Source organism: Melanaphis sacchari, unplaced genomic scaffold (genome assembly GCF_002803265.2).
Source record: "Melanaphis sacchari strain LSU unplaced genomic scaffold, SCAv2.0 Contig2_pilon_pilon, whole genome shotgun sequence".
NCBI classification, from domain to species: domain Eukaryota; kingdom Metazoa; phylum Arthropoda; class Insecta; order Hemiptera; family Aphididae; genus Melanaphis; species Melanaphis sacchari.
In genome coordinates this window covers 992,290-1,003,737 of record NW_020271173.1, presented here as the reverse complement: position 1 = coordinate 1,003,737, position 11,448 = coordinate 992,290, and the positions used below count along the sequence as shown (strand labels likewise).

General features: G+C 32.0%; 1 pseudogene; it reads right to left on the bottom strand.

Annotated features, from left to right (window-relative positions):
- Window positions 1-227: 227 nt before the first annotated feature.
- LOC112595852 overlaps window positions 228-11,448 on the bottom strand; it is a 44,003-nt pseudogene continuing 32,782 nt past the window's right edge.

Genomic DNA, 11,448 nt, shown 5'->3' with positions numbered 1-11,448 from the left:
AACTTCACTGGCCGGTGGTGCACCGCCGCCGAACTTGTTAGGTAAGTAATTAATTATCGATATGGTTTTTTTTCCATTATTTTTTGATCGGCGACGGAAGTATTCGTAATAATATATATATACTATTTTGTATTATTTGTATGCGTTATTATAATCATCATCATTACATTATTATTTTATTATTATTATTATTATTATTATTATTTTATTATTGCTATTATTATTATTATTATTATTATTATTATTATTATTATTACGAATATTATTATTTTTATTGTTGTTAATTATTTTTTTTTGTCGTCGCCATCGCGCCCATTGTCGTTTCACTACGATTTCGTCTTGACCCGCGTCAACGTGCCGCCCGTCGCCGCCGACCTGTTCGCCGACGACATGGACCGGCCGATCTGCCGGGACGTGGAACGGTCGTCCTTGATGAGCTTGCCGGTGCGGCTGGTGGTCCGGATGATCACCTCGTCGAGCAGCGACGACTCCTCGCCCGAACTGGCCCGGTTCGGCGTCCGGTGGTTCTTGGTCCGGGCCGCCGACGTGGACCTGATCGGGCCCCCCGCCGCCGATTCTTCCGGGTCGCTCTTGGTCGCCTTGACCGGCCCGTGCCTGGCCGACGACGGCGCCCTGGGAGGCCGGCCCCGCTCGTCGTAGTCCACTGTCCGGCCCTCGCCGTGCCGCGGGGCCCACGGCGCCAGCACGGACACGGACCGCGACAGCGTGCGCTTCTGAGCGCCGCCACCGCCGAAAGCGTCGTTGCGCGACGACAGCTCCTCCCGGCTCGCCGCCCGCCTGCTCTTCGCCCCGAACACGGACTGGTGCAGCTGACGCGATTCCGGTATTTCTCCTACTGCTCGCCGTCACCGCCCGTTCAAAACACACAAGCAGGATAATAATTATGTATAGTTACACGCAGGACACAGACGTCGTTAAGAAGACGTCGTCACATCCGGAAGTCGTGCTTGTCGCCGCCTTACGCGCACGGACGACGTGTACGATTCGCGTTTAGCAGTTCCGAGTCTGTGCTATATATATACGTATAGGTATGATATTTGATGTCAGAATGAACTCGCTTAGACTTGAAGTAGGTAAGAGTATTATCCGTGTACTCGCGTGGGTTTTTTACGATATTTTTATTTTGAAAAGAGTTTTGCGATTTTTTAAATTCCTTTATCTTAAAGTTTCTACGACAGTTCGTTTTACTCTGTTTATTTAAGTAACAACTGTTTGTTTAATCGGAACTGTTGAACGCGAGTCTCGGTATATCGTGCGTTTGTAAGACGGGAAGACCAACACACTCGGATTCGACATACTCGTATGATTATTATGAATTTAGGGCTCGGAAGTTGATGCATTTCGCATTTTTTTTTTTTTTTTTTGGAACTTATTAGACGATGCTCTCTTGGCCACAAATGTGTTTCATAAACATGTGAATCTAAATAACTAATTTTCATTTTGCATTTTTTGGCCCTTTTTACTTGTAAAGTTATTTTTAGTCATTTTGAATTCATATTTTCTTTTTTAAACCATTTTTTGTAATTTTTAGGTCGTATTACCCTTTTTAGTTCAATTTTTTTTGTATTTTTAATTAGATTTTGTCATTTAACATCTTTAAACGCATAGTTTTTGTTTTACTCAAATTGCATATATAAGTATCTACGTCCTACATCAAATTTATATCTTATAAAATAATATTTTATATAAGTTGTATACGGATTAAGTAAAGATAAAGATTCGATAGAATTAGACAATAATTGCTAGCTGTCATTTTTACTTTAGACAATATAAAATATGTTTTGATAGTGTAATGTAATAATCTTTAGTAGTATTTATTATTATTACTATTTTTTATTTAAAAAAATAAATAATGTATTTTTATTAATTTTAAACAAATGTTTATAATTTTTTAGGTCATTTTTTAATATTTTTAATGTCATCAACTTCCGAGCCTTAATTATGACATATTATATATACGTGTTATACACGTATGATAGTAATTATTGTATTCTTATTCGATTGTGGGACCTGTTAAAGATGGTTTCAATATTATTATGGTATTTGAATAAAGGACAGACAACAGTGGCGTATGAGTGGTAGTCTATCTATAGCCCCGTATGATCACAATTGTATAGTTAATATTATGCATTAAAAATATACTATTTTAGATACCGGAATCATACAGACTCGTCGGTTTGGGATACTTGGATACGAGCTGCCTTGAAAGTTTTAACTGCAAATCATTGATGGATCCAAGAAAATTTTACAGGTCTGTTGAGAGTATAATTTTTTGAGAAGAAGACCTTTGAATGAAATCAGTTACCTAAATTCCTAAATTCCTGAATTCCTTAATCCCTCTTCTGCGACTTGGAATCACTATCTTTTGAAGTTATAACTGTGTAACAGTGGATATTATATCGTCGTGTACGCTTTTAATTTAAAAGCTGAAAACGATGAAATCACCTATTTTTTCAGTTAATCTCGTGATCACACGTATATTACACGATTAGTAACTTAACTCCCAACACCTAAATCTATCCAATTATCATATATGTACTATACTGTACACATAGCAATTCAAAAAATAAAAACTAATTCAGCATAATCGACATAAATTACGAGGTTGCTAATTTCAGTGAACGTACCCGTGGTGGCGTGAAGATAGACTGTGGACTTGTGCGATTTTTGACTACTGTCGCCCTCGGTCGTGCTGCCCGCCGAACTATCAATCAGCGAATGTCTCTTGTCGGATATCAGCCTAGGCGAATGGTCCATATCCAGTGAGTTTAGATTTCCCACACTGTGATACGACCGGGTCGTCCCCCTTGAGTTATTCCGATCATTCACCCTGTGCACTCGGATCTCGTCGTCGTTTTCGCTTCCCGATGTGAACGTCTTCGATCTCTATATTACAATGTACACACGAATAAAATAAATAATTATGATAAGTCACTTATACAAGGTAAATATCGCGCCGTTCTTATGTTTGTGTGTGATTTCGGAAAAGCGCACCTTGTTTTTTTTGCCGAATCTATCCAACGACTTGAACCACGCGTTGTTTCCGGTCGGTTTCGAGGTTTTGCTCGGAGACGACGTCCTCCTGTTTCCAGACACATGATTCCCCTGTTTGTTCTGCTGACAACAAATAAAAAATAATAATTATCATTATATTAGTATTAAAACGCGATTATCTGCACAGTCTTTCAAATTATGTTGTGTGGCGTGTTTGTGTATACGTATCTTGATAGTTATTATGTTCGATCATAGGTAGCTACAAGATTATCGACTGTTAAGTATTAGTACTGGGTAAAATATAGGCGATTCTAGTCAATCTAGTCTAAAAAAATATGTGGAAAAAAATGGAAGGTATCTTTCTTTTTTAAAGAAATATTGTATATTATTACTTCTGGAGAAATCTGCTCTCGCCCTTCGAGTGCGTGCGTTAACATTCAAATGAATATCTCCACGAATAAAAAATGTTATATCAGCTAGTATTATAATGCCACGTCGCTGTTTATTCGTAGGTACTCAATTTTAAGCACTTTGTATGCATTTATACAAAGCGATTCACTAAGCATGCTCACTGCCTTTTTCCTCTAATAATGTGAATCTATTCAAATTTTGATTTTTTTTAATGTTAAAATATACTTAAAGAACGTATTTTCTAATTTTTAAGATTTTTTTGCACTATTTAAATAGTGTCTTGTGGAAGTACAGACCTCCTTTTTTATTGTAAATTACTTAATGGATAATTTTCTGAAAATGTTGATAACTTGAATGAGTAGTTTTCAGTTCTTATAATATTTATATCTACTAAGGACGATAGTTCTTAAAACTGATTATACAAAATATATAATACTCGTATATTGGATCTAGTATTCATAATTCCTGGAAAATGTTGATAGATTAATATTAATTATTAAAATATTCAAATCCCTATAGCTCGATAACCCTCATATCTTCCAAACCCTTTATCATGAGCTTATTATCCTTAATACATAGAGTTAAATATCTCAAAAACTGCTAGCGCGTTTAAATTTCGATTTTGATATTCTTAAAAACATTATCCTTTAAATAACTATAGTTTAAAAAAGAAGATTTTATTTGAAAACGAAAATTTGTGTTTCTAAAATACACTTCTTAACACTTAAATATAATATATATGCTTACACAAATAATATGAATATAGTAGAGATGTTTAAAAAAATTACGTTATTATAATATTTATTAGAATAAACCAGAGTCAAATAACTTTGTATACAAATTAAATGACTCTACATCAAGTATAGTTGATGTGTGGTCGTGAACGTAGTACAATAAATCTAAAAAAATTAAAATTATGAATCTATTCTTTAAGTATATTAACAAAATTTTGAAACTTAGATTTTGAATAATTGTACTATTGAAGAAAAATAGGGTGAGCATAATAATTGGTGGATCACTCTGCATAAAACTCCACTGTAGGTACTTACGAAGTCACAATATAATTGAAATAATATTGATATAGGAACTTTTAGTATTATGTTTGTTTAGTATTGTATTTTGTTTTATCAATATCGAATCATCTGACTAGGTGAGGGACGTATATTAATAGCACGCACTATTTTTTTCCATAACATATAATATTAACCTAACCACATTTGACCCTGGGGAATATGATATATAAATATATATATGTGGTTTCGACGTTTTCGCATTAAACCGCTTACAAACCAAAAATGGCAATACTATCCCGACGTTTCTACACGATTTTTAATTATTATTTTATTCTGCAATATGATTGCAGGTATATAGTATAGACTGACAACGGAATAATATTTTATTCTATTCGAAATAACGATTATTTTCGGCTGTATCTAATAATTAATAATATAACGCCATGAAAATATTTTTTTTTAATTACCTATTTTAGAAACCAAATAACTATAAAAACATTTTGATTTTGAACAATTATTGTGTATTATTGTTATATAGGTCGTTGTATTTACTTAGATATTGTTATCATCGTGTGTAATGCGTATTATTACTTGATCGGTTTTGATTTTAACGGTATTAATGAAATTTTTAGGGATGAAAACATCGTTTTTCGAAGACCATCTGCACATCAGCGTATTTTCATACGTATACGTTACGCAGGTATCTACTGATTTTTGTGGTATATTACGTGAACTGTTGGATCACTACCTATGCATAATATGTGTGTGTGTGTAATATTTGCAACGAGCGAGGCCAAGGATGGACAAGGATATAGTCATACAGACAACACAGGCGTGGAGCACCGGATGGCCGTCGCGTGCGCATATATGGACATCCAGGTTAGATTGCAGTTCGAATAATATACGCGCGCGGAGAAAGCACTATATTAATTGTGACGGGAGTTTCGATCAGCGGAAACGTATTATATTATTATAATTTATAACATATTTCTGCACGCGGGCGATTGGCCACTGGCGGCGGTGTGTGATGGATACGCGCGGCCCTACCCCCCAAAAAACTATGAAAATCGATAATAATATTATAATATGTAATTCAAAAAACGGTAAATACATCTATATATATATATATATATATATACATATATACATTATGAATATTTAAATAATGTATAATAATATTATTGTATTAAATTATGCGCAACGACAATAAAATCAATCTGCTGCGGTTATTATATTTTTGAATAGAACACAATTAAATTATAATATTATCACCGCAGTGATATATTATATGTATTTTTAATGAAGTAATTATATGTTGCAGTATAGCAGATATAATAATAATATTATTAATTATACAATTTATGTTATATTATATATCCATAAATAATTGTATAGTAATTAACTGTTACGGCGACGGATTTATTACGGGATTTTTTTTTAGGCGGGGGGGGGGGGAAAAACAAAAGCCTGCTAGCTTAATTACGGAAGTACCTAGGATATTATTGTCTTTTGAAGGCAACCTGTGAAGGGCATATTGCTCCTCAATCCCCATACAACATTGGTTTATTATGTTATAATAGTTACATTGCGTGGGCTGTATAATGCCTGACAGTAGGTAAAGATACTCAACTTGCTTATTATTCTCTAATCTGTGTATCAATGTAGAACATAAGTAAATCAAAGAGCAATGAGCTATAAAGACGTCTAGACTCTAGATTGGCCACTTCAAAATTCAAAGCTTGGCTTTGCAGATTACCTTGCGTGAAACATCTGGTCTGGCTGACAGACCAAAACGGAATTTTTGTCTTTACGGTGGTAAAATAATAATAATAACACACACATAGCCCACCAAATTAAGTAGGTTTATACATACCATAATTTAATACGTCATAATAAAGCGTTGTATAGGTATCTCGGAGAAAGGATAACGATAATAATATTATAGCGAAATACTACGTGACAAACCAGTTTCGGGTGTTGACCATTATGGTTCGCATCCAAATAAAGACGTACACGACATAACAAACTATCTATTACTATATATTTATATAGTGTGGGTATTGCATAACTTCAGTTAGTATATATATTATATTCGACCGAAAACGAAGATTTCCTCGACACCCGATTCTCGTAAAATGTTTTGATATTAGATTTATATTGGAATCGCTCAACTTAATTTAACTGTAAAAAGTGAACTGTGCTATGGAAAATAAATACTCGTAGTACTGATATATGCTCAATATCAACAACAAGGAGTTGTTTACTCTGTACATAAACGATCATACATTTTATTTATCATATTATTTACCCCATAGAGGCCATAGCCCATAAGTACCGAAAATGTTTTGAAAACGAAATACAATTTTTATTTTTTAGTGTTAACAACAATTTTATTATAAACGGAGTACATGAACATGTATATTTAAATGTAAAATAATAATAATAATTTATTAATGTTATTTTAAAGTGTGGATACACAAATTCTAATTTCTTAAATAAACACTGCACATGAACACAATATAGGTACTTACGTCTTTCGAAATTGTATATAATGTAGTGATAATACGCTAACAGTGAAATGTTTACGTTCTTAATTCACAATTATGAGCTAAAATCATTTACTAGTAGGTACTTTTGAAAACTTGTACTTCTTATTTCTTTACTTTCACGCCATTTAATCGTCCAAGGAGGTAGTTAGACGGAGAGAGAATGGATATAATTTTGAAATCATATAAGTACCCATAAAATGTATTATTGCAAATTACATGATAATTACCATAGGAATTATACTGACCACGTATGCTCGTATACATTGAAGTATTGAACGATTTTATACATATGACTTACCTACTTAGATATTATCTATTTATTTGTACCATATTATACTCTCTCTCTCTCTCTCTCACGCACACACATTTATTATTTTTCTTAAATTATATAATTTAAATATTTATTACCTAGAATATACTATCATAATGGTGTAATTGAATAAAAATAATATAAAATCTTTCCAAATAATTTTATTCATCGGATGTACACTATCTTAACACGAAAAACAAAACAAAAATAGACATTTTTAAATTTATCTGATAAATGTAAGTAAAATATTAACATTGGATGAATTTAATGCTTTAGGTAATCATATAAAAATAATCGTTAGTGCTATGATATATATACTATCAGCATGTGGTTATATACGTGTGACCACAAGACGTGCAAGGATATATTGGTTAGCACTTAAGTTAGCAAGGTGTTTTAAACTAACACCAGTTTACCATTAACATATTATATTGTTTTAAAATCACATATATAAATTATGAAAGTCTTAAACAAACGATTCCAACTGAATAATTATTAAAGAAGTGTAAAAAAAATGTTGATAAAAATGTATATCTAATCTTATGCAGCTTATGTTGTGCAGCGTATAAAAAAAAATGATTACGAGTCATAAGAATATTAATTTGTGTTTAGATTGTAAAATGAATGTTTTTACTATTTTCCTTGACGGATAGAAGAGAAGAATAAATCATATTGACATGTCTTTCTATTAAATCAACAAATAAAAATTGATTTAAAAACAAAATATATGCACAAATTATGTAACTATACCTATAATTAAGTCTGGGTAATTGAAATATAAATTATTTAGGTTAATTTTTAAAATATTATTACCAAATTTTTACTACGTGTACCTATGTCTTTTTAAACTTCGAACTGGGTTATTTGATAGTGTTATTATTGTGAGATTACTGAGATTGTAATTTGTAACTTTATTACAATATTTTAAATAATATCTACTACATATTATATTATATTTATTTTCTTTATAAAAACAATAATTTGTACAAAATAAAGTATATTTTTTAATTTATAAGGCTTATACGAGAAAAAAATAATTTAACGTTATTATTAAATTAATTATCTAGTTAATAATTTATCACTACGGTATTTATCATCTATGAAACAAATTTAACTCAAATTAGGATTTACTTTAAAAAAGAAATACTAAGAAATAGTAACTTTAAATTTTAAACTCATTTATCAGCCTTGCCATAATAATAAATGTTAATTGTTATATACGTTGTTATAGTAGGATGACATCGTTGCATTTAATATTTATATCAAGTATAATATTTTAGTTATGTATCGGTTTTGTATTTTAATTTTATCGTATAGGTACCATTTTGTTTTTCCTAATACAGTAATAACTATTAACTAGATAACCTATAGATTATGAAATACTGCAGCAATAACAATTATACAATGGCGAACATAGTATGTATATTATATGCATGGGCGCCCATAGGTAATATTTTAGGGGGGGTCAAAATAAAAAAATTTTCGAAAGTAAGATAGTAAAGATTTAATGTTATTTTTCACATATAAATGTATACACTATACATGCATGTTATATTTTTATTTGTATATATATATATAGTGTATTAATATAATAATTGCCATACGAATAAATAAATAAATATATAATAATTGTCATATGAATAAATAAATAAATAAATAATAATTTTAATAAGTATATAAAAAAATAGAAATTAAATATTATAATTAAGTATATTATTCGGTATCAGTAAATAAGAACTGTAAATTTCTTCGTTTTATTCCAAACATATTAATGACATCCTGAATGAAAGTATCCTTGTTTGCGTTAGGTTAAAATATTTGTAGTACCTATATTGTGATCTTTATAGATTTACCACAAATTATCTGCGATAAATTATTTTACGTATAGGTTATACAGACTACAGAATACGACCTATCTATGATGTTAATATACGATAACAATGAGTATATTTTTATATTTATTTCATATCTTAAAAGTTGATTTCAACAAATAATTTGCCTCGGTAATAAGGTAATATTGTGGTAATATTTTTTCCAGGGGGGGGGGCAAGTGCCCTGTCTTGCCCCCCCCAATGGGCGCCCATGATTATATGTGTGTGTGTGCCGTGTATTAATATAATGTGTTGGCGACGAGGTTTCAACCATGCCCATTGAACGTGTTTACAAAAGAGGAGTTCGTATATTTCAAAATATTTCGTAATTTTGTCTGTTTTTCCAATAACATTTTTAATCGATATAGTCGTGGGATTGAAATTACAAATATAAAAACAAACATTTTAAACAAAACGACGATCCCCAAATTTGTAAACATTATCTATCCATTTTCTTCTCTTTTTAACCGCCCCTCTTCCATCTATATATGACCACGTCAAGCGTTAATGGTAAGAATAATTTGATAATGTTTAAATAAATCAGTTAATTAAACTAATCTAAACTTAACCTTCATTGCTGAATTTTTAGTGTTATTAATAGCTTGAGCGCGCCCAAATTCGATCGTTAAAAAAAAAAAAAAAATGTTCAATAAAAACGTGACTAATCGACTCGCAATAGGATATAGGATAGCTAAAGCGAGATTAATTTGACCGAATTTGGTACTCGTCTGCGATACGAAGACTAATATTAGTGAAATCTCGTCATCAAATAACAGATTACAATTAATTTGTTCACATATAATATGCGTCATAATCAAAAACGAACACAAACGAGGGGGCGCACGAAGTTTGAAAATGCTTTATATACATCAGACAAAATAGAGGATATTTAATCGAATTTTAAATATTTTTCTTTTAACTTAGTATAGTTTATGTACCTACTGAATTCTAAATTCTAATATAATATGCTAAATATCGAAATATGTGTTAAACGTTTTTCGGTTTGAATAAATTTTTTCAAAAATGATTGCAACAATCCATACATATTTTGTATCAAATATTGGTATTGATAGTTTTTAGAAACAACTATTTTTCAAATTGGGGAAAAAGCCTGGAAACATTTCTACAACACTCACTAAAGTAGCCATTCCATACTCAAAACCACGAATATATTTGAAACTTAATTCGTATTTATCTTGGTTCTAAACTTACAAATTGAATAGTAAATATTGACAAAAAAAAATATTAATAATAATATGAAAATACCTCGTGAGAGGAAAGGGAAGGTCGAATTAGGAATGCATTTACAATTGTAAGTTATTTTTATAGTAACCATTCTCATTTGCACTCACATCGTAGATAACAATTACATAATGTGGAGAAGGGAGTAAAATTTCAATAACTTTTACTTATTAGGTACCCTTCATAATTTGTATGTATTCGTTGTAAGCACTTCTCAATATAACTATTGTGATTTAAGTAAATGTATAAGTTCACGCAAACGCGGAAACAAATAATTACATGCTACTGAAATATTCATATGTAATACTGATAAATAGTTATACATTAAGCGACATTTATTTTTGTACCACAATACTATATGTACCTTGTCTAGTACAAATATGCAATAGCGTTTACTTATCACAAAGTAATATTTTCTTAGTTTCGTACAACTAGCACAAGGGTTCAGGTTTATTTGTATAAATTCTATGTTTTCTAAAAGAAAAAATCGATACAGAATTGTCAGACTTGTTACGTATAGATTCGTACCGAAGTTATGGTACGATACGTAGTAGTCGATAAGTATGTATAGGCAGCATGGTGTACTACAAAATGTGTAGCTTCTGTTTAAAACAGAAACAATTCATTTGGGGGAGGTGCGGTGCGACAAACAAATCCCCCGCTCCGTAATTGCCCTTTGCACTGGCTGACGCGGCGTTAATTAATACTATTTTATCATAATATTATATCGTATGGAACCGCAAAGGTTGCGCGGCGATACGACGACGTATAGTTAAGCGCTGCAGAGCTACTTTATCGATATAATTAATAGCGTTGTCGGACGACGTGTACTTACGTTGTCGGTGCCCGTGAACACGTTGTACCGTTTCCGCAAAGACGACGTGTACGACTCGGGATCGGACGAGTTGTACTGAGCTTTGGCGGACGGCGACGGCCGCTTGTTCTCCTTGGACGCGGACGAGCCACCGGTGAACAGCATCTTGAACTTGTCCAGCCTGGAACGTTTCTTGACGGGTTTGCCGGCGGCGGCGGCGGCG